The 25454-nt window shown below is 40.6% G+C and overlaps 1 protein-coding gene across 1 annotated transcript in view; it reads right to left on the bottom strand.

Annotated features, from left to right (window-relative positions):
• The window catches only part of Pde4b (phosphodiesterase 4B), a 527196-nt gene that overhangs the window by 375356 nt on the left and 126386 nt on the right, over nucleotides 1-25454 (bottom strand). The gene's annotated exons all lie outside the window — the stretch shown is intronic.

Raw genomic sequence — 25454 nt, 5'->3', positions numbered from 1 at the left:
TTCCTTTTACATGCTAATGTGTAAGGTCACCCAGCTCACTAGAATCTTTCATATATGTCACACACTAAAGATGTGCTAAAAGTTAAAGGGTTAACCAAAAGCAGACCATTGCTCCTGTGGAGGGGCGAAGGATCCCACTGTAAGGCTTGGGGAAGTGAATGGAGCTTAAACTACTGATTCCTAAGCATCCCCATCACTACTTACACTGCTGATTCAGAAAACTCATCAACATTTAAACACCCAGCTAAAGTGCATTGTGAACAAATGCACAGTCATGGAATTTTAGGTTGTCCTGGATGCTCCTTGCCCAGACATTCATTCCTTAAACAAGGAAACAGAGCCAGAGGACGAAAAGGATCCAAGTCCATCCTGGTGATTGATGTCACCACCAAATCCCCTACTCAGGCTTCCTGACTCCTGCTGAGTATCTTTCAGTTCATTTTCAAGCATGCTTTTGTCTTTTTGTCTAGGTAGGTCTGAATGCATGCTTTTGGGTATCTGAAGATATTTTGAGTGTCTTAAGAAGACAGATTGTTGGTAATATGGAGGAAATATGGCTAATGCTACCTACTACTTGTTAAGTTATGCAACAAAGCTGAGACTTTCACCCAAAATAATATGATTTAAAATTGGGAAATGAGATTATATGATTCTACCATGATTCACAGTGACCTATTAGCAAAAGAAATTAAATATAAGGTTAAGCTCATTAAAGCTGTTTCTCCTATGTATCATATCATTAAAGCTATTTCTCATATTTATGTTTCTTGTTTTGTCTTGTTTTTCAAGACAGGGTTTCTCTGTGTAGCCTTGGCTGTCCTGGAACTCACTCTGTAGACCAGGCTGGTCTCAAACTCACAGAGATCCACATGGCTCTGCCTCATGAATACTGGTATTAAAGGTGTGCCCCACCACTACCTGGCTCGTATTCTTCAAAGCCAAAAAATAAATACACATTTTAGGAATTTCTTCTCAGAAAAGATAATGGCAAATCTCATAGTCGTATATGGATAAGTATAAACTGAGGTTTTGATAAGAAAATGCTGATCATGTTGCCATTCGATGGTGTTCCACACCCGTGATTTCACTCTGTCAACAGGTTCAAAGATAGCCAAACCCACTAACCCCATCTACCAAGAAGGAAACCAGGATTACCAAGAGGGATACCTAAAACATTTAAAAGATAAGCAGACTATTTGAAAGCCTGGGTTCCTTAGTGGGAGTTATGGTTTTCATGTTTGTAGTGTTTGTAGATAAATGGAGAAAAAGGAAGGGTTGGAGTCCCAAGGCCATATCCCCAGTGGACTAACTTTCTTTCCTTGAACTTCAGTTCTTTAGGACTATGACAAGCTAGACACCACACCTTTCATGGGAGATTAAAGATTCATAGAACAGCATTCTGTACTTGAGAAGCATCTAACGAAATAAAATGGAAACCTTCCTGTCCACATGCCATTCCTAGCCTCAAAAGGAGAAATTAGGAATCATTAGTTCTTAAGTCTGTATTCTTGTGAGTTCCTGAAAACTCCATCTATAGTATGTTTCAGTGTTAGTTAAATAAATCTCTGGTATCAGCATCCTGTCAGAGTAATAGAGTAAGGAATAAAATTAATTAGTCACTAACAGATGAACAATTACCTCTTATAAATAGCTGGGATATATTAACAACATTTTAGTTTTTTTTAAAGCCATAAAGAAGGACCAAGTAATTGCTAACAACAAAATGATATTTATAACGTAAGTATAACACAGATTAAAATGTGTTAAAAAAAACTCACCACCTTTTATGATCATATTTTTATATAGTATCTTCTTTTATGCTGCATCAATATAAAATTTGAATTTCAAGAGTTGCCATTGAGTAAAATTTTCTTTGAGTATCATTTCCAGCCGGCCTTTGTAAAACTAAGCAGTTTTTAAAGACACAAAGGTGAACTTTCTGTATCTTAGCACAACACTGAATTCAAAATAACACTGCTGTAATTTGCTCTGCATACAAACTGAGGGTCTGATATAAAAGAACATATTCAACAATTTTCTTCTTAAAAAGTGTAGTTAAAACAAACAATAATAAGAGTTCATTTCTTAAATTAAGCCATTATCTATTTCTCTATCTAGTTCCTTCTTGTCAAAACAATACACCATCTGAGAACTCCCACTAGACTCCGTTCAGCTAAAGACACATCAATTCCTTTTCTTCAGTCCAAGGCAAGGTAACAGGAAGGAATAATGCCAACAAAGGACCACAGCCTCTTCTGACCAATACACAGTCAGTGTGCTTTTCTGCAGCAGGATCGGTACAAATTACGATTTCAATGCGAAGAAATGGATCTGGAGAATCATTCTAGCATGACTGAAAGAAACATAATGCACAACAGAATACCAAAATAGCTCCTATTCATCTTGGTAAAGTACAATTAACTGATACCTATAAAGAAACTGCCATTGAAATGGCATTGCAGGAAGCTTCCCGTTCCGTTCACGTGCTGGTATGTTCCACCAGACGAACAGTTTCGTGCCTCCCCTTTCATGATAAACAGATGACATCAAAGCCACTGGCATCCATTATCTCTAGAGCTCAGCGTATTTGTGCTATATTATAAACATTTCCACCTGAAATAATGTAAGTCGGGGAAAGGAAAAGGCTTGCAGGCACTGGAGGTGTTCCCAACAGGTTAAAGACTTAGCTTTGCATGCTCATGGCCCTAAGTTGGTACACAGCACCCAAACAGGATATAATTATAATGTACTGAGTTCCAAATATGGTAGTGTGACTTATGATCCCCCAGTTCTAGAATGTTCCATAGATGGTGCACAATAACTATTCACTGAATATACATTATCTTGTCCGTTTCAAATCAGGGCATCAAGGCACAAAATGGCACAATTAAGGAACTGGTCCTGTAGGTAAACACAGGTCTTCACACTCTATAGCATAGATGATTATACGGCATCAGCACTAGTGAAGAGGTGGATGATGTCGGAGTGTCATATATCAATCTGTTGATTTCATTGGTTAAGCAATAAAGAAACTGCTTGGCCCTGATAGGTTAAAACATAGGTGGGTGGAGTAAACAGAACAGAATGCTGGGAGGAAGAGGAAGTGAGCTCAGACTCGACAGCTCTGCTCTCTAGAGAGAGACGCCATGCTCCCGGCTCCTGGGCAGACACACGCGATGATGCTCCGACCCAGGATGGACGTAGGCTAGAATCTTCCTGGTAAGCACACCTAGTGGTGCTATAAAGATGATTAGAGGCCGGGGGTGGTGGCGCACGCCTTTAATCCCAGCACTCGGGAGGCAGAGGTAGGCGGATCTCTGTGAGTTCGAGACCAGCCTGGTCTACAAGAGCTAGTTCCAGGACAGGCTCCAAAACCACAGAGAAACCCTGTCTCGAAAAACCACAAAAAAAAATTATTAGAAATGGACTAAATTAATATGTGAGAATTAACCTAGAAGAGGCTAGATAGAAATGGGCCAAGCAGTGTTTAAAAGAATACAGTTTGTATGTTATTTCGGAGCATAAGCTAGCCAGGCGGCCGGGGTGCTGGGGACGCAGCCCTGCTGCTCCTATTACAACAGGTGGACAAGAATACAATAAAATATGAATTACTTCTTCCCAGGATGGGTCTGGTCATATTACAGGAAGTTTACTTTTTCAAGTACTAAATGTCTTGAGTCTGAAGTGACCGTAGCATGTTATTTTCATAAGACGACCTTAAGGATTTGTTTTTATCTGTAGGCTCATATTTAATTGCTCACCGTTAGTAAAGCAGTGTTCAGAAAGATCAGTTTTCACCTGTGCAACCTGCATCCCGAGGAACAAAAACGGGAGGTCACATCACAGATTCTTGGGCAATCTTATGATTCTTATAGATATATTGTTAGGAAAAACTGCCTCTTCAGGGTCCTCCAGTAGCTTCTCAGAACCCATAAGAAAACCACAGCAGCCTGTAGGGTGCCATGTGCATCTTGGCCCTGTCACTGGCAGTTCCTCTCTGGCCTCAGCTCTGGACTCTGTCCTCCAGACCCCCCTGCTCCAGATACGTGGTCTCCTTGTTCATTGAACATGACATGCAGGCTTCCCTTTTCCCATCACATCCGCATGGCTTACCTCCTTGGCTGCTGGCATCTGTCCAGAGGGCATGTGTCTGAAGGCTTTTCCCCATCACCCTGTCTGACACTACAATGCCCTGCCTCACTTTCCTCTCTCTGTCAGGTCGTAATATAGCACACACCATTTGCTTGCTAATCTTCCTAGAATTTAAGTTTTATGAAGCAAATGACTTTATTGTTTTCATTCCTATGATCCCTGTCTGGGAAGAATGCCTACCGCATGTTAAGAATTTCGTAAGTACTAACTGGGTGAGGAAATTATCTGTCTTTCCAGTGCAGAAGAAAATGGGGGAAGAGAGCAGTCAAACGAAAATGGGATCAACTACCCCCTAAATTTACGACTGCTAGTGTTTACCATTTTAATGACTATTTTTGTTTAAACATTTGAAATTTTTATTAACTCACTGAGAATTGCCTACGATGAATTTTGATCATATTTATTCCTCACCCCTCCACCTGTTCCCCCAAACCCACCTCCCAGTTTCTTTTTCCATCACTTCCGTTTTATAACCCACCAAGTCCAATTTCTGCTGCTCACACACACACCCATGGGTGGGGGACTAGCCACTGGATTGTGGGTAAGCTAGCGGGGACCACATCACAAATTTTTTCTCTTTCATTCTCCCAGATTCTTAAGTATGACATGAAATTTACAGTCTTCACATGGGAGTCCACTATACTTCAATCTGTGGGCGAGCGGCTCTTGCTCATGTGGTATTTGTCTCAAAGATACAGTCTTCTTCCAAGCCTAGCCAGATGGCATCCTGTTGGCCTGGCTTCATCTTCTTAGACAGCAGTTGGACAATTAATGGATTGCATAGAATATGATTTTGACAGCAACAAGTTAGTCCTAGGAGAATTCCTTTAGGTGCTGTTTTCGTTACTGAGGATTGAAGAATTATTAACATAGTAAAGATAGGATCAGACTTTATAAGCAATCCGAGGGAGTTATAATATTACCCAGGTGTCTTATTTTCTGTTGCCTAAGTTTCCTTTTGTATTTTGGCATCTATAGTCCTTCTTATTCAGTTACTATAATTTCTTTTATTATTATTATTATTTTCACATCCTCACTTCAGGAAACGTACAGGAAGAATCCCAATGTGTTGTATCCTCTGCCAGTTGGGTGGCGCCTGGAGGTACAGACTGGCCAAATGCCCTCTGCACTGCGCTTTCTGGTCTGGCTGCCCAATTGAGTGCATCTTTTTAAAATATATATTTATTATTTATTATGTTACAATATTCTGTCTGCGTGTGTGTCTGCAGGCCAGAAGAGGGCGCCAGACCTCATTACAGATCATGTGGTTGCCGGGAATTGAACTCAGGACCTTTGGAAGAGCAGGCAATGCTCCTAACCACTGAGCCATCTCTCCAGCCTAATTGAGTGCATAGCAGAAAAACGCTGTTTCTCTCTGTTTCCTAGGTCACTGTACCATCAAGTAATGTTAGCAAGCACGAGTCAGATATCCAAAATGCAAGGAAAGAGTGTGTTCCTGGGGCGATTATTACAGAGCTCTTCAGAGAGGCGACTCCTAGGATCATTCCGTCCCGCCAGCAAACGCCCACGAAAGGGATCTCACATCAGTGTTAGAGACCCGAAGGCATGTTTGGGAGGGTCTTTCCCTCTAACATTAGCTTTTAACTTTCGCTTATGCTCTGTCCTGTCCGCAGTAGCGGTGACTAGGTAAGAAGAAGTGCTAGAGGCTCGGTGTATATATAGCCGAAGAGCCTAAGTATAATAATTGCCTCTAAAAGCCCCTCTCACTGTGATAGCCCAGAGATCAAAATAAGAGCAAGGCACACACACAAATGCAGCAGAATCAAACCCACTGCACTTCTCTCAGGAAAAGGATGGCAGTACAGGGGCCAGGCCAGACTTGTTCACATTTTCGAGCTATTTCACAAGACAACATTTTCTAATCGAAGTGTAGTGGGCTTTGAAAGGGTATGAGGACACGTATCAAGAAAATGCTTACCAAATGGGGAATTATGGGGCTGGCTGGGGCTTTAGCTCAGTCATAGAAGCCTTGCCTGGAATACACAACGTCCTGAATTAAATCCCCAGGACTGTAAACAAAAATAAAAAAAGTAAACAATAGCGACGGAGTGGTGCTGAAACCGCCTCACTTGATTTCAAGATACGCTTGATCACTGCAGACTGATCACTTTGAATTTGCTCATGTTGAGCATTCCTTAGAATCTGCAAATTCAATGACGTTTGCTCTTTGATGATGAAGAAAATGGAAGCTTGGCCACCAGGACTATGTGATCTTAAAATTTATTCAAATTTAATTTCCTATCATAAAAGTTCATTAGCATTTGTAAAAATTAATTCCTTTTCACCTTGTACACATGAGCACACTGAGCCTTATGGCAAAGATTCCAAGAGGCTCTGCATTCATGTGGTTGCTACAGTCAGGATCTAGAATAGTTCTCACCAACTGCTTCATATGGTTTCCACTCACATCTCCAATCCCTGGCACCTCTGACCTGTTCGCCACCATGAAGGCTCTTTCTCCTCAGCAATGCTATACAACCGGAATCAGATTCACTCCCTGGCACCTCTGACCTGTTCGCCACCATGAAGGCTTTTTCTCTTCAGCAATGCTACACAACCGGAATCAGATTCACTCCCTGGCACCTCTGACCTGTTCGCCACCATGAAGGCTCTTTCTCTTCAGCAATGCTATACAACCGGAATCAGATTCACCCCTTGAGGACCAGCTTTCCCATGTTTGGCATAGTGTCCACAAAATGGAGCCAAGATTTATTAATAGTCCATTCATTTTTACCTCCTAATAAGATCCTATTGTCTTGATGCACCATAATTTGTTTATTCATTGAGCTCTTTTTTTTGTTGTTAGAGGCAATTATGAGTAAGGTTTCTACAAAGTTGTATGTACAACTTCTGCACGAGCATTTGCATTTGACACTGTGGGGGGCACACACCACACACACAAAATGGGATTCTTTAGTCAGATGGCAAGTATATGTTGATTATAACACAATATCTACCTGTTTTCCAGACTGATTCTGGCATTTTTCATTCCCATGGGTAATGTATGAGTGTTCCAGTTGCTCCACAGCTCACCAGCACTTCCTGTCAGTATACATTTGATTCAATGACTCTAACAGGTGTGCAGTATTCTAGATGCTGAACTGAGTTTACATAGCACTACTAGCTGCTCCTTACACTAGTGCTTGTTGTCTGTGTGACCTCTTTTGTTAAGTACTCAAGACCTTTTATCATTTTCAAATTAGCTTGAATCTTTCTACAGCAATGGTTCTTCCTCTGTAATCTGTCCCTAGCTGTCTCTTCAGAGCTGTCATTTAGTTTCCACATATATTATGTCCAGAAACAAAACAGGGTTTTTTTTTGCCTTTTTAAATTATTATTTTAATTTTTTTAGACAATATATTCTGAACATATTCTTTTCCTTCTCTCAAATCCCAAAGTCTTCCCAACTTCCCTAACAACTTAATTTCACTTAATGTTCTTTTTTTAAAAAATATTTATTTATTTATTATGTATACAATATTCTGTCTGTGTATATGTCTGAAGGCCAGAAGAGGGCGCCAGACCTCTTTACAGATGGTTGTGAGCCACCATGTGGTTGCTAGGAATTGAACTCAGGACCTTTGGAAGAGCAGGCAATGCTCTTAACCACTGAGCCATCTCTCCAGCCCCTTCACTTAATGTTCTTGAAAAAAGATCAGAAAAAAACAAAAACCTTCAAAATAAACAAACAAAAAACAATAAAACAAAAATAAATACCAAAAAACCCCACCCCAAAACAACAACAAAAACAAACCAACAAATCCATGTAGTTCATTTTGTCACCTTCTGCCCTGGAGTGTGGTTGACACACTCAGTGTCACTCCAGTGGAGAAAACTGTAAGAAAACAAGGGAGATCATGCTTCAACAAGGCAAAAGCACAGGACCAGCTCCTGAAAGTTGTCCTCAGACACTTGCCTGAACACAATAATAAGAAGAAGTATAATTTTTAAATGATAAACACTTATACATACCCCAAGAGGGGTATGCACACTTACTTGCATGAACACAATAATAATAATAATTTTTTTAAATGATAAACACACATACATACCCCAATAGGCTATCTGCCAACAATGGGCAAGCATTACCTAGTTGTTTGCTAGGGCAACCATAGAGAAATAAAAAAGGAAGCCTGTACCACTTTCACAAGCAAAAGTCCCCTGTCTCTGCTGCTAGGTCACATGGTCTTTTAATTTTATTTTGGGGATTATAATTTAATTACAACATTTCTCCTCACCCTTTCCTCCTTCAAAGTACTCACATATGCCCCTTTCCATCCTCCTTCAAATTCATGGCCTCATGTAGTCTTTAACATAAGCATAATCAAGAGAAGTTTATTCTTTTACAGTTCTGGAGGTCAGAAGTCCAAACACAGGTGTTAAAGGGTTGGTTCCTTCTCTAGATTTATGAAGAAATGATGTGGTTGAGGCTCTTTGGTTTACAGATTCTCCATCTGTCTCTTCCTGTTGTCTTTCTTCTAGGCATGTCTCTCGCTCTAAGAACATCAGTCACACTAGATGGACCAACCATTATGACCTCATTTCAATTTTACAATCTCTGTGAAGATCTTTTCCCAAAAGCAGGCCACCTTGGGGGTTAGGAGGTGATCTTATTTTTGTCATACTAAAACAAATGACCATAGAGTAGCTACTAAATAGTAAATATGAACACTAAAGTTCAGGTAATTTCAACGGTATAGTAAAGTGACCTGGGCTGACAATTTTAGAGAGACTGGTTCGGGTTTGATTAGACCCATTGTTCCGAACTAGCGGGGATGTGTCCTAGCAGGAATGCATAGGGGGAAAAAAATCATTAACCTTGTGATTAGACAGTAAAAGTCAGATGAAGCATGATGGGTCCCCCAGTTCTCCCAGAGGACACACCCCCACTGATCTGGGAACCTCTCGAGAGCTAAGTTCTCTGCAAGCGCTTACTCAACCTTCCAGCAGCAGCATGCTAGGAACCAACTTGTACCATATGGAATTTGGGGGATACTTAAGATCCACATTTTGACAGACTAAGTGCTTCAAGAAGGAACAATCTGTTCTTTGATCTCCCCACTTTATATCTCTCTCATTGGCAAACTACGAAGCACACCATCCCATGCCAACATTTTCACATCTCACCCTCCCCGCGTCAGCTTAAGTCCCAAGCCACATCTCATTTAAATAAACCAAATAAGCTATGCGGGGAACTTGGAAGAAGGTTGCTCTCCATCTATGAATTATAAAAGCAGTTATCTGTTTCCTGAATATCATGATGAGACAGTCATAAAAACGATACTCCTTTTCGAAAGTGAGATCCTGGAAGAGAAAAAAAAAAGGTGGGGGGGGGCCTCACAGACTGCAAACGAGTTCAAAACCAGCAGGGCAAATCCCACCAGGTTTTAAGATGACTCTTCTCTATTCTTGTTGCTAATTTTTAGCTCAGTGTGTAGCTCTCTGATCATATACTACAGTGAGAGTGCCGGGCACCTAGGCTCGAGGCAGTCACAGGCCTGAGACCAAAGAAATGGCTTCATTTTCCCAGTCTTGCATCCTCTGGAAAGTGTGGAAAGTGGCAACCTCAGTGGTCTATGAATCATCTTCTAGATCACTCTTCCCTTTTCTAAAAGATCATGCGTGTTTGCCACCAGATGTTTCTATTCTCCTCTCGCCTGACCAGAGAATACCCGAAGTTTGACAGTCCCTATTGTCTACTATCCTTTCCCTCAGTGCAAGCTGGGAGAGTTTCTGTTGTTGATATGTCATTGACCAAAGTCTTGGCTGCTTTGCCGTTTGCATCGGTCAAGCCATCAGGCAGAGGGTACCCCACAGGTAAGTTTTGTATACCTGCATCTCGACGCCTGGCTTTTCCTGGTACTAGAGCAGATCCGGGATACAGATAACGTTCCCATCATGTCTCGTGTCTCTTACAGAACATGACTTACTGTGTCCTTGTTGTTGTAAAACAATACAGACAGGCTGAGAAGTTTCTAATTTTTCATGTTCTGCATCTTTTTTATTTAGCAATTTCCTCTGTTTTCAATTTTTCCTTTCCCGTTGCACTATAAACAGCACGGAGACACTTGGATATGCCTCTAACGTTTTGTTTAGAAATTTCATCTAAATGCAAGTTCCTCAATCACAAGTATATTTCCCAGGAAGAAAATGTGGAATGTGATTATGCCAAGTTCTCCACCGCTTTTTAATCAGGATTATCTTTTCTCTGGTTTCCAGTAACGCATTTCTGATCCCATCTGCAAATGCATCACAAGCGTTGTTGGCATTTCTCCCACAGTCTCTTCGTGGCAATCTGACCTTTGTGTACCAAGCACTTCAAATCAAGTCAAATTTGCTTCAAACCTACATTCTCAATCTATGATACTTGTTACAGCAACACCCCACTGCTTCCTGGTACAACCATAGGCTGAGAATCGTAAAGAAGAGAGCTTCATTGTCCTACAGTTCCAGAGGCTAGCTGCCTAAAAAACTGGTTCTTTGTGAAGTTCACAAGGGAAGGACACATCTAGGCACTTTCCAAAATGTGAGATGGGAGAGGTAGGAGCCAAAAGAGAGGTAGGTGAAGAAACCAACCTGTGATCAAATGTTTGCTATGCACTAGGTGCCTTCATTTGTATTATCATACCTACCTTCATGACTCTGAAGCATATAATGTGTCTCATACATTGAGAAGCCAGATTACTGAAAGGATGAATGGATTACCCAAGGGAACTCCGTTGGTAAAACTTAGAACCAAGCCAGGGCACTTGAAACCTTAGTCTTTAATCTGCTATTATTTCCTTACAAAAAAAATGAAAAAGAAATATAGATATGCCCTACATAAAAATCTAACTTACAGCATAAAAGTCATTCATTGTAATCATCTCATAATCTGAAATTAGAATCCTAAATACATCCATAAATGTCATATTTTAGGGCAACACAAAGCCATATGAATGTGACAAAAATTACTTTCCATGGCTGAAGCTAGGGCTCATTAGTGAAGCACCAGCCCGGGATGAGCAAGGCCCTACATTTAATCCCTCGTGTTGTAAAGCATACTTCCAACCGTGCAGTAAACTGGTATACTCATGAGTTACTTTAAAAGACCGTTTTGTTTGGGTGTTTGCATCAGCCTCAAGTCAGCATGGACGAAAGCTATGGGAGGCACTTGCCTCGACCTGCCTCCATTGGCTGTTCAAAATTAGAACTTATTTAGCCTTTGAGTGTTACTAAAATTCTAGAAATCATTCTTTGGTATTTCTTTCTCTCCTAACTTAACATTAGGTATATAAGCAGTATTCCTTGATTCTATTTCTAGCCTGCTTTACCTTCTAACGATATCCTTGACGTGGATGCTGAGAGCTGTTAGACAGTTCTGGGTCTTGATTACGATTACCACGGACAGTGCTGAGGTCTGAAATCCACACTGGCTCTACAAGCTCTTGCTGGGCTTGGAAATTCCTTTCTGTGTGCTCCATTAACGACAGTCAGTATTTTTATCTTGCTTAAGAGCCAAGGGACTAAATTATTAACATTCCTACCCTACTTTAATTGCATTTATTTCTCAGTTCTCGAATGTGGGTGAGACTTTAGAAGAGGAATGGAAGATGCTTCTTTCTGCCAACTGCCAAAGTAACATACAGGGTCTCTCTTCTTCCTTCCTGTTTCCGCCTACCACCATTTCTGGGTTCAGTTTCCAGATTTCCTAACACACGTGAAGGTTTCTTTGTGTGGCATCCACTAAAAGACATGGGCACTGCCTGCCGCACAATGCTGCCAAAGAAATGTCATCTTTATCAAACGTGAACAAACCCAGAATAGGGCACATTCAAAGGAGAAAAAAGAAAAGCGGCAGCCCCTCCCCCCTTTGTAATAAGCGATTTATATTCTCGATCACAGCCTCTGATTACAGTTGTAGATTCCAGCAGATTCTTTACAGCTAAGAAAATGTGTCTCTTGAGGCAGAGATCCAAACTTCTGAATCGTGACAGCAACAGCTGAGCCCTAAAGATAGACAGTCAAAACACCATTTTCTGTACATTTTCAGTTGTTAAAAATCAGTTACAGTACATTATGTCTGAGATACATTGTTTTAACCCCATGAGGGAGAGTATTTATGACAAGAAAAAAGCTGCTAATTTATGCCTTCTTTATACACATATAGCTTTAAAAATAAGTCTTGGCTTTTTCTTTCCCTCATTGTGACGTTTTCAAACGGTGTGTGTGTGTATGTGTGTGTGTGTCTGTCTGTCTGTCTGTCTGTCTATATATATAATCAATATATGTATATGTAAATGTAATCATTACAGTAGGCTCTCCTCTTAAATAAATGAGACTTCATTTTTAAATACACAAGACCCATCAAATGGCACTTGATTCAGTGTCTGTTCAGAATTGCCTTAGATATTTCTAAGGTTCCCTTTCTTATCTCCTTCAGGAATCTATTCAAGTCTTGCCCTCAGAGAGGCTGCCAGACCCACTTACGTGAGTCAGCACTCTCCCCTCCTCCCAGCTCTGCTCGTCTAACGTTTTCTACCACTCCTGGAATTGCCAGTGCCTATCCCTGCCCCCACTAGAATAAATAGACAACGAGGACAGCGATCTTTACTGTTTTACTTGTCACACTGACCCAGTCCCCGGAGCGGTACTGGGCATATGGTAGATACTCAATAGATGTCTGTTTAATAAAGAAAATAGCTTGGTGAAGTTGCAAAAGTATTCACTCTGAGCTCCCATGAAGCACCATCTGGCCCGTTTTCAGGAGCTCCCACCAAGCACTTAGGCAATTCCATTTTATAATCACTGAGAAGATACTGAAAGAGATGGTTGGAAGGACCAGCCACAGGCAGAAGCCTTGACTTAAATTCAAAGGCTTTTAGGGGTTTTTTGGGTTTTTGCCGGTTGAGGCTCCATTGAATCCTGACCCTCCATAAACAGAAATACAACATAGTTCCTTCTTCCTTAGTAGGAACATTGCTTGTAGGATGGAAGGCAAAGTGTGAACTTGTGACCTTCCCGGTAGAGGAGCTGCACCACCCAGAAGGCTTTGCTTTCCAATGGCACAATGGTAACACTGTGTGCTGAGTGAGCAGTGATTCACCGAAGAGCCGGAGCTCTGCCAGAGGCAGGAAGGCAAGCTGTACAGAATACTTCATGCTGACACGGCTTTCTCTTGATTTCAAAATGAGAGCTACAGTTCAGGGAAAGGTAAATGCCCAAGCGACACGCATCTCTCAGACAGAAGACCTGCCATCTTTGGATTTCTTTTTATGGAATTTTAATACTGGAGTTCCCAAGAGAGCTTTCCTTTTAGCAAATTAATCAAAATTCTGTTTGAATTTAATTTTTACTTATTGTAAATAGATAATAAAGATAATGATACGAAAGAAACTGATGATGATGACAAACCTAGAGAAACAGTCCAAAACAATTATATTATCAGATGGCAAAAAAAATATGTAGTAATAATGTTTAATGGAATTTTGAAAAATGCCTGCAAAAATCCCAGCTGGATAAAAAGGGAATGAGATGCCAAGGTGCGAGACCTTTACATCTGTATGAAATTCTAAGTGATTCAGTATTCAAAACAGTGAGCCTGTTGTCAAGGAGACTATGGGAAGCACAGTAATTCTGTTCTTAATTCTAAGCTATCATTTATACGGTCCAAAACCACGGCATTATAATTAAGAACTTATTTTGCCATAGATAACATTATATTTTCTAAAGAGAAATCTGAATGTTTTTATTAAGATTCCTAAGCACAAAAAAAAAAAATACAGCAATCTCTAAAGAGTCTGCATGCAAAAATACTTATGTGGAAGCAAATTAAGCCCTGTTAAACTGAAGCACAATCAACACAGAACATGGTCTTAATGAATGATTTATCAGTAGTCTGTGCATTGAAATCAGACCTAAGCCACCTTCCTCATCACCCTTGGGCAATACCTTTAAGCTTTCTGTTTCTGAGTTTCTGAACCACAGACATCAATGTTCATATCAAGTACTCTACAGAGTAATTTATGTAAATGAACTAATTATGATTTAAATTTTAAATTGCACTTCACTTTCAATTGCAATCTGGCACATATATCTGCATAGTATTCTGCTTACCAGATCTGCAGTGTTATAGATACTACCACGTTCGGTTTTAAGTATTCTCTGTAGAAAGACATTCCAGGAGCATGGACCCTGACTCTAGTAGCTACCTGCTGGATTTCTATTTTCCAACTTTCCCAAACTTACTTTAGTCCTCCGGGACTAAAGTGTTTTTAGGAAATGGGTAAATACCTTGATTATTGAAAATTTGAATATATAGTAGTTCGTGAAAGAGCAAGAAACTGCCTCCATTTCCCAATAGTAGAAAAGATAAGATCCAATCTTGCTTTTTCTTAAAAGTAGAATAAAAAAGACAAAAGGGGAACAAATATTGGCCAAGGGATTATTTTGTTAAAACTTTGTGTTCTTTAGACTGTGGTGAAATAATCACAGCATACCAGCTTTCTTATATAGAAAATTTGGCAGAGAAAGTCTGAGGACCATGACATTTGGGGTGACAGTACCTTTCTGTCATGATTCTCTATTTGTTAACTCATACCAGTGGCTCACCTCATGTTATTCTAGGGCTGGCACTTGGAGCTCTATTGCCCTAGTTATTCTCAGCTCAACCTTAAAGTTTGGAGCCTTGTACATCCAAAAGTGGACGAGAGGAACTAGAAGTTTTGATTTCTGATAAGCTTTCATGTCCCTCTGGTAGATGCAATATCTGTGAACGCCACATGATGCTTCCAGCATTGAGTTGATGAAATCCCAGTGTATAATGAATGAAGGAGAAAACTATACAAGCACGGAAAGGAGATGGCTACGGTTCCTAAGTGTAGACTCGTTGGGCTAAAGGTAACTTCACTCACACAGTGAATAGGAACTTTTTCAAACGCAAAACTGCAGGGGAGGAAATGGGTGTTATCTCATGCCAAGTGAAATAATTGGTTTTGAAACATGGAGATAATGGTTTGGTGTTCTACACAGCATTACCACTGGCCAGAAACTCGCTCAGAGCCAAGGAAAGTGTTGCTTTATGAGTTGTAAGCTTATCCTCGGCTAGCTTCCTTATATAGCTAAAGACCACCTGCCTAGAGAACGGAGCTGCCCACCATTGGCTGAACCCTCCTACATCAATTAATTATCAGCACAATTATCCCCCACAGACACGCCCACAGGCAAATTTGATCTAGTCAATAACCAAATGGTGCCTCTCCTCTTAGGCTGTTCTGAAATGGAGATAATGGTTTCAGAGGCAACAAAATAAATATTGTGACCAGTGATTACGATGGAAATTAATGGTGGCACCATAGCCACATGGTAGTGTTAACATATGTTTATTTTCTATGCAAGAAGCTAATTAAAGATGTAGTTTTAGTGTTAAGAGGCTTGTTGGAAATATTAGTGAGACCTTAATATGGAATTATGTTCAAGCAACTTGTGATAATCTCACACACAGTTCTGCGTATTTTTGTCGTGTATGCCACAGTTACCCGTGCAGATTCTCTAGAACATCTTAAAGTTCATTAAAAGCATCCTGTTACAGAAACTTCTGGGAAGGAGCTCTCTAAAGAAGGATTAGAATCCTGGACAAAAATGACCTGGAATTTTCATCTGGGTGACATAAATGTCTCCTCTCTAAATGCCTTCCTTCTGCAGATATGACATTGTCTTTGATGTTTTGTGTGGGACTGCTCACATCTACTTGCTCTGTGATTAAGTTGTTTCCTTAATCAAACTGTGGCCATCTCCTCTAGATACAGACATCTTAAATCTCAGAGCTCCTTCCACCATAACTTTATGCAATTTTTCACTCCTAACAGGACAGTAAGATGTTAAAAATGAATTAACAACAGCCACAAACTGCCAGTTCCAGGGAGTCTGCCATGCTCCAGCAGCTTCTCAAATATACTAATCTCACACAGAGCACGGTTTCACCTCCCACTAAACACGTAGCTCTTGGCTCTGAGACTCAAGCCCCAAAGCTAGTAAAAAACTGGAGGTTTTCACTGAATCCATCCCTGTCACCGGTAAATCCTTTCTCCAACTAGTACACGACTGCTATAAGCCAAGTGCTGTCTGGAAGAGCATATGTAAGTACACGGCTTGTCATTGAGTTTGACGAGCCTAGGAAATCTACAGATATTCGGAACTGCCTGTGAATGGCAGCCTCTTCCTCTCACCGTTTCCTTTTCGTTCAGCTCTGTGCAAAGGGGACTCCATTATTCCGTGGAACATCCAGTTAACGGGGAAAGAGTGCAGGGGCTGAGATTTTATCCCCTTCTATCGTCAACTCGCTAATGCTCAGCGTTAGCCAGTGGTTCTCCTGATAAGACGCAGAAGAGCATGAGCAACACAGCACTTTGCTCCTGCAATGCCACTTGAGTGTGACCTGAAGGATGTTTAAGACACAGCTGTCATGAATCCAGAGTCTTCTAAGGCAACAACACATGGTGCATACCACGATTGTTTTAGAAATCTTCTCCTCTCCACTAAAAAGATGTGTTTTTATGCAGTGGTTCTCAACCTATGGGTCACGACACCTTTGAAGATCAAATGACCCTTCCACAGGGATCAACTAAGACCGCCGGGAAACACAGCTGTTTACACCACGATTCATAACAGTAGCAGAACTACAGGGTTTTTCGTTTGTTTGGTTTTGCTTGTTTGTTTGGTTGGTTGTTTTGGTTTTTCAAGACAGGGTTTCTCTGTGTGACAGCCCTAGCTATCCTGGAACTAGCTCTGTAAAAAGCTGGCCTCGAACTCACAGAGATCCTCCTGCCTCTGCCTCCTGAGTGCTGGGATTAAAGGCCAGGAAAATTACAGTTTTGAAGTAACAACAAAATGATTTTATGGTTGGGGGGTTACCCCAACACGAGGAACTGTGTTAAGGGGTCACAGTGTTAGGAAGGATGAGAACTGGCGAGTTAGAGGATCGCTGCCTCTAAGAACGGAGGGAAATGAAACCAATCCCCCAAATAGCCATGCAGAGACATTAAGTCAGAGCACATGGCACAGGAGAAAATCCCCTCCACACGTTTCTTCAACTCTTAGTCCATTTTTCAGTAAAGAGTCACGAGCTTCGGAATGATTCCGTCTCTCACACATTCCACATTCCACCTCTTGGCCAACGCCACTTCCACACCAGAGTGACTGATCTACATTATCCATTATCCTTCTATGGGGAGACATTCAACTTCACCGCAGCTGTCTCCAAACAACTAGAACCATGAAAAGCTGTTGGGAAAAATAAGCCTGATTCTAAAGGCTAAGATAGGTGAATTTTAAAGGAATTTAGCGGTTCCAACAGCTATATGACCCAAATGATAAGTCATAATCAGCAATACTAAAAAAATAGCAAGCCTGAGAACTGAATGAGCCTGGTCAGTGGGTCACTCACTGAAGGAAAGATCACCTGACCTTTGAGAGACTGGTTATCTATGTGATAAACTGGTATCTAGAACCAATAGCCACCCGACCACACATCTGCCGCTAAACACAGACGTAAACGGAGGGTCAAGAAACTTCAAAAGTAGCCGTATCTATAAAAAATAGACAGACCAATCCAACAACCACAGTATAATAAACGAATAAGGCAAATAGAGCCTCTTCTCAATATAACCAACCAAAACAGCATGATTTCCTAACAAAGGACAAGTAACCCTGTGGAGTAAGACAGTTGCTTATGTTTCTAAGCTCTAAGACCTGACATTTGGAAGCACAGAGGAAGGAAAAAGAAACTCCAACCTACTTTATTTTGTTATTCATAGCAATGCTCAGTTCAGAATCCTCTCAAATTTCAAATTGTTTTAATTACAGGACTATAGCAATATGTCTGCTGTCAAGATAATCTAAAGAGTTAATCAGATTGGGTGCTAATAATTAATTGCAGCTCATGTTTTATTTTTTTCAAAAACTGATGCTGCTGCAAATAACATCCTCATTGAGCACTGTCTAAGACCTTCATGTGTGGTGATATTTCATTTGTATTCTAATAGAAAGTTTGCCCAAAGATCAGAGAGTAAAACAACCCCACTGGTCAGCCTTACAGACCAGGCAGTGGTGATACACACCCTTAATCCCAGGAACCACTCTAGTTTGCTGTAGAAACCAGGCGGTAGTGGAGCACGCCTTTAATCCCAGCCCTAGAGAGGAATATAAGACGGGAGGAGACAGCTCTCAGACAGTCTCATTCTGGGAATCCTGGAGGCAGGATGGCTATTTCAGACTGACTGGTTGTTTTGCTTTTTTGACCTTCAGGTTGAACCTCAACATCTGTCTCTGGGTTTTTATTAATCCTGCTACAATCATGTTCTACGTTTCAACAGTCGGACCATACACCAGTCTTAGCACCTTTATTTCACTTCGGCTGCACAGGTAGAATGACTCTCTGTTCACTAACCAGTGATCCGGGTCACAGAAGACTCTGCAGGACATGGCACCCTTGGCATCGCCCCTGTATGCACATTACTATTTATAAAGCACTAGAAAAACCTGAATAGGTGCTTCCCACTGCGTCGCGTTTCCTAGCTGAGAGAGGCGTGACTATGGACAACAAGTCTGCTGCTTTCAAATAAACTCAAAGACAGTAAGACAGTATGATGGTGATGTTTTCTGTGAAAAGAGCAATTAAACACTAAAGAGCCAGATGCCATTTTCCACGTACATAGTTACAGAGCTATGAATTAAAGAACAAGCCACCTATCTCAACTGTCCAGATGTTAGCCATTGGGGAATTACGCTGAACATGGCAGACTTAACTTAGACGGCTTCCAGATCTCAGATTCTACTTCCCCCTCGCTCCCCATCTCCCTGAGTACCTGTCTGACCATGCCAGACTCCTGTTTTGTGAGACTCACTGACCTCAGTGACCCATAAGGTGGGTTGCAGTCTTTTACCTAATGCCTCTTTAGAAGCTCTTTGGCTCCCTTCCCTCTCCCTCTCTCTCCCCTCTAACTCGACAATGAACCAAAGATCTATTCTGTCGGGTTCAGAATCCTTTTTTTCCACTTCATTTCCTGCCATTTCTCTAGTCCCCTTATATAATAAACAGCTTATAGCAGATAGTATGAGTGATTACATGAATACAGATGTGCAAACATATGTACTGTGTAACACTTCCATCAACAGCCCCCAGTGCACACATTAGACAACAGCACATTCAACCCTGTGTGCATTTGACCACTTATGCTGGTTGGTACATTTACACAACTCCCCTCTGCTTCACACTAATAAATTCTTCCTCAGTCCAGTGTTATTGATCTCCTACTCTTGGAAGAACCCACTGATACCTAAGGTTGCTTTTCCACAACCTTTTTGTATTTCCACTGTACAATAATGGTACCTTTATCATGCAGTAATTATATTACATTACATATTAACATATGTAAATAAGGCCTGCTTTTTTGCTCTGCATCATGCATACTCAAGAATAATGTATAGTGAGAGCAAGAAGAAATATACAGTGTCTAAAGTATTTTGGGGACTGGAATTATTTGTTTTAGTATCACAAACAGCTCCCTTATTCATATGTACTGAGAAGAGAGAACAATGTAAGGTTTTCTATATAGGTAAATTGTCCCGTGTTGTTTGATCTCACTAAGATCTGGAAGTGGGGTAACCCAGCCTGCCTTTTCAACTCCAAACATGTTTGGGTCAACAGTCTTCCAAGGCTCATGGGTCTAGGAATAGGCTGCTTCTCCCCAACTCGGTGACAGAAAGGGAAGAGAGCAGCAAATAGTCACAGATTAAAGCCTTGTGTCCTTGAGGACCACTAGACAGGGACTCATTTCCAACAGAGGTCACAAATGTTTAACCCCAGTGATCCCAGTGATGCCTGCAGTGGGAAGGAGCGCCCAGAGGACCACCATGGGGTACTAGCTCAGCCATACAGAGACAGTTTACCCAGAAACCTCTCCTGTAGGTTTATGTTGGATGTTGTAAGCAACTAGTTTTTGTGACATTATCTCTGTTGATATTTGTTTTACTGTTTTAATTTGGAAGTCTCACAAAAGGGCATATTTTTTTCTGCTCAGTAATTTCCCCATTAGGAACTCTAGTGGACTGCCTCAATAGAACTACCCTAATTGATTTCCTTTGGACGTTTTGAGCAACCAATTTGATGGGTTATATATTCCATCTATTTGCTACATATTTTTTTTAACTCGGGGTTGATACTTGTTTAATAATCTCACTCATTCAAAACTGAAAGTATGGCTAATGTAGACCAGTCTTTGGAGACTTTGCTCAGATAAAACTAGATGGGGGCATTTGAATATATTAGCTCTTGTCCACAAGGCAAGATCAATGCAATAAAAGCAGCCATGCTATGACAAACTCCAACTATAAATATGTTCATATAATTATCTTCTTTGAATTAAAAAATGGTATGGCTAGCTTTTAAAAATCTCACATAGAAAGTAAATATATGTTGAGTAATAATTGCATCAAATCTGGCTCATATGTTACCAAAATATTCTTTCAAATGTCAGTTTACTCTGATACACTAAAAGTTGTGATTGTTTATAAAATATGATGTTAAACAGAATGTTAAGTAAATATCTACCATGTAATGTAAAATGCATTTACAATGCCAATAAAATTGGGGGGAAAAACAACCAATTTTATATCACTTAAAAACTACAAGTGTGTTTTTAATGCTAATTATCCACTCTTCCTCCAGCTAGTGAGCACCTCCCAAAGCATCTGCAATCTCCCAAATCAGTGATAACAGAACCAATAGTCAATGCAAGAGTCTGTGATGAATATTTCATACTCAAACCAAAACAACAAAAAAATGCAAATTTTTCAAATTTTTACTTCAATCATTCTAAATCCCACTGTCAAATCTAAGAACGCTCAATGGTGACAAGTGTCTTCTCTAACAAGAGCAACTTCCAATACCTCAAAGATCTTATTCTAGGTAATGAGTAAAACTGCATGTGTGCCTGTGTGTGAGAAAGAGATAAAGAGAGGCATGCATTTGTGTGAGCGTGTGTGTGTGTGAGAGAGAGAGAAAGAGAGATAGAATCAAAGACAAAGGCATGCATTTGTGTGAGTGAGTGTGTGTGTGTATGTGCCTCTGTGTGTGTGTGTGTGAGAGAGAGGTGAGAGAGAGAGAGAGAGAGAGAGAGAGAGAGAGAGAGAGAGAGAGAGAATATCAAAGACAGAGGCATGCATTTGTGTGAGCAAATGTGTGTGTGCCTGTGTGTGTGTGAGAGAGACAGAGAGTCAAAAACAGAGGCATGCATTTGTGTGAGCGTGTTTGTATGTGTGTGTGTGTGTGTGTGTGTGTATGTGTGTGTGTGTATGCAACTGAGTAGAAGGATCATAACTCTATCATTGATGACGGAATTCCAAGTCCATGTCTGTATTTACCTTGCATGTTGACCTACTGCCAGTGACATAGAACAATGCCAGGCATACAGAGCAGACACTCAATAATCCTCTGTGCAATACCTTAATAAACAAATGAGATTTTGGAATTAGAAGAGAAGAAGGAAAGAAGCTATGAAAGACCCCTTGGAAATGTACTTCTTGTTGGTTCTGAGAGAAATGCCCATTGGAGTTCTTTTAGTCTGATATCTCTTGTAAAATGTGTAAATGGGCTGGCAAGATGGCTCACTGGGGAAAGGTGCTTGCTTTCAAGCTCAATGATCCGAGTTCAATCCCAGGGATTCCATATGATAGAAGGAGAAAAACAATTCCCCAAAGTTGTCTTCAACTCCTTACCCATGTGTTGTGGCATGCGTGTGCACACAACTAATAAAGCAACAAACAAATAATAAACACACAAACAGATAAGTAAGTTTTTTAAAGTGTGTAAACGGAGCCACATGATGGAGAAGCCACACATTGTCAACAGAACAACTGTGGCTAGAGTCTCTCGGTCATTGTTAATTCTATCAGGTCATTCTGTCCACAAGCAAACACCAAAGACTCCCAGGCAAGAAAAGTTCTATCCCTAACAAGTGTGTGTACCCCTGATACATGACTGCTGTGCCAGGAACTCTGCCAAACACTGAGAGTAACAAGTACAGAAGATATAATTGCTGCCTCATGAAAATGAGTTTGTGGAAAGCTTGATCTACTAATTGAAAACCATCATACTTCAAAATTTTTATTGTTAGAATTTTTCTTGCCAGATAAACTGTTTGAAAACATTAAGTTATATTCTTGTGGGAGAAAGATGCATTCACTTAAAATAAAAAAGTAAAGAAAAGAAGACCTGATAACGTCCTCAGAACTGTTCATCCCTCTTTGGTTTTTAAGCCTATGAGAGCGGCTAATGTGATTTGCTCTTTATAAAATGTGTCTATGTTTATTCCAAAGAGCCATCCCTCTGAACTGGGTTTATTCTGACAACAGTATGTCCTTTGTGGCTCTTTGAGAAAAGAATCCTGCATCAATCTCTCTTAGGTCTGGTAGCCACAGATTAGGCAAAGCTGAATTCTAATTAATCAGACAGTCAAGGCTTTGTCCTCCCTGCTCCACAGAGGGATATGATACCCTCTCTCTCCAAGCAGCCATCACTTCGCAGTTGCCAAGGCTGTTCTCGTTCCTCCAGGTTTCCCCCGCTCACCTTTCCAAAGCCCATCCCTACATAAAAATATAAGAACTTCTAACTTCTATGTTTCACAAACACAGCACATATGCCCACAATTTTGTAGAAAGCTATGCAAGACAGTCCCTTGGAAATCCAGAAAGTTCTAATGACCAGAAGAACACAATGGACAATGTAGACAGAAGAATACAACTTCAGTCATTCAACTCAGGCACAAGTACCCTGCATAACAACCATTAACAGACCATAATTTTCTACTCTTACATCTATCATACACAATTCATTCAAATACATTTAAAAACATTTTATATTTTTCTAGTTTATGGTTGTGAGAGTTTTGCCTGTGTTTAACTATGTGTACCATGTACGTGTCTGCTGCCCTTAAAAGGTAGAAGAGGATGTGGGATCCACTGGAACTCGACTCACAGATGGTTGTGAGCCACTCAGTGGATGTTGGGAACTGAACCCAGGTCCTTTGCAAGAGGTACAAGGGTTCTTAACCTCTGGGTCATCTCTCCATCCCCATATTATCTTTTTCTAACCTTAATAATGTAAAAATTCTTTATTCGCTAACCCATTTCTTCATAAATACTATCAAGTATCCATCAATATTTCAAGAAAGTCTTGCCATTTTATACAGAGAATTGTTCTGGTTTTACAACACACTAACTTTGAAACTTAGGATTTTCTTTTTCATTCTTCAGAAATGTCATAGATGTATACAAAGTATTTTTTATCATCCACACAACTCCCTCCCTCTTGCTCTGTCCAGACACCCCAACATGTCTCCCTCTCAACTTCGTGTCCAGTTTTTAAAAACTAATCACCCACTGAGTCCAATCAGTGCTGTTCATAGGCACAATGTTGTGGGCCATCTACAGGAGCATGTGCAGTCTCCCAAAGAGAAATGATTCTTCCTTCTTCAGCAGCCATCACCCACAAATAGCTCACTGGCTAGCGTCGGGACTCAGGAGTGTTGTTTTTTTTTTCTTTTGTAGCTGTCTTGTAGTTTGATTGGCTTGTTCACTTTTTCATTTCAAACATCATTTCAGCTTGGACTTTCTTCAGCACTTTTATCTCTTTATTGAATTCTATTTCCATGTTATAGATTGATTTGCTTATTTCATTCACCTCTTTGTTGTTGCTTTGTTAGAATACATCACAGCTTCTTCAAGCTGCTTGAACATAGTTATAAACATTTTGAACTCTTTGTCTGGGAGTTCTTGCAGGTTGTTCCCATTGGGGCCATTACTGTGAGATTGGTAATTTGAGAAAAAGCCTTGCCTTAGTTTTTTCCTGCTGCTTTTGGTTTTGCTGGAGGACACGCACTTCTCGAGTTAGTTTGTTTATTGGGGATTTTAGCTGTTGTCGTTTGAGTCACTTTTCTTTGCATGATGCTCAGGAGATGACTAAGTTGTGGGAGGGTTGAGATGTCATTTTCCTCAGCAAGAATGATATTTATGGCCACAAGTTCTGGCTCTCAACTTCCTCTGATGGTCCAGTACTGTCTGCAACAATAATCACAATTCTAAGGTCAACATACCTCTGACTGGTCCCTCCCTATTGCTGTCTGGTATGACTCTCCATGCCTAAATACCTTCCCCTGGGCTGCCTTTGGCCCTGCTCTGGGTCCACAGTTTATACCCCAAGTTTTATAGTCCCAGGTGCCTCTGTGTCTTACCCTCTCTGGGCTACAAAGTTTCTCCCCTAAAGTTTAGTCTTCCTGGTCTTATCATAACATTGTTTAGCTTGTTTTAATGAAGTAGTAATATATTTTAATATCTTTTCATAGTAGCAAATATTCTAAAATATGGCTTTAAATGGTTGACTAGCCCATTATGTGGCTTCAAATTAAATCCTGGCCATTTATTAGAGATGTACAGCCCCAATTAAAAGCTGGGCTGAGACCAAAAAATGTAGAATGAGATAGAGCCTAGGAACCACCAACCCTTTTCTTTGTTTGGACCCATTGGAGCTCCCTTCTTGCTCCCTTCTTCACTTGCTTCATCTATTTCAGTAGATACCCCCTCCTCAGTTTCCAGAGGGTCTGAGGTGTCTTTTTGAACAACCACTTTGGATAATCCACTTGGTCTGAGGGCCTACATGGAATAGCAAATCCTAGTATCCTTGCTACAGACTTGAAAGAGAAAATGCTATGTAGCCAAGTCCTATGTTTACAAAAACTCCCCCAAGTCAAACATTTCTTACTGCATTTGGGTCAAGGTTCCACCCCTACCCAACCAGGCATGTCTGGAAGGTGTAGCATGATTAATAATAATAATAATAATAATAACAATAATAATAATAAACCACAAAAAAACAGAGACAGAATTTGGGGTTCAACCTGAAGGTCAGAAAAGCAAAACAACCAGCCACTGGCTCTTACCTCTACCTCAGTCCAAAATGACGATTCTTCCTCCAGGAATCTCAGAATGAGACTGTATCTGAGAGCTGTTTCCTCCCATTTTATATTCCTCTCTAGGGCTGGAATTAAAGGCATGCACCACTGGAATTAAAGGAGTGCTCCACTGGAATTAATGGAGTGCTCCACTGGAATTAAAGGAGTGCACCACTGGAATTAAAGGAGTGCACCACTGGAATTAAAGGAGTGCACCACTGGAATTAAAGGAGTGCTCTACTGGAATTAAAGGAGTGCTCCACTGGAATTAAAGGAGTGCTCCACTGGAATTAAAGG

The sequence above is a fragment of the Microtus ochrogaster genome, chromosome 10 (assembly GCF_000317375.1).
Source record: "Microtus ochrogaster isolate Prairie Vole_2 chromosome 10, MicOch1.0, whole genome shotgun sequence".
In the NCBI taxonomy this organism is placed as follows: Eukaryota; Metazoa; Chordata; class Mammalia; order Rodentia; family Cricetidae; genus Microtus; species Microtus ochrogaster.
Note: the sequence above shows the minus strand (reverse complement) of the source record. Positions and strands in the feature narration are given on the sequence as shown.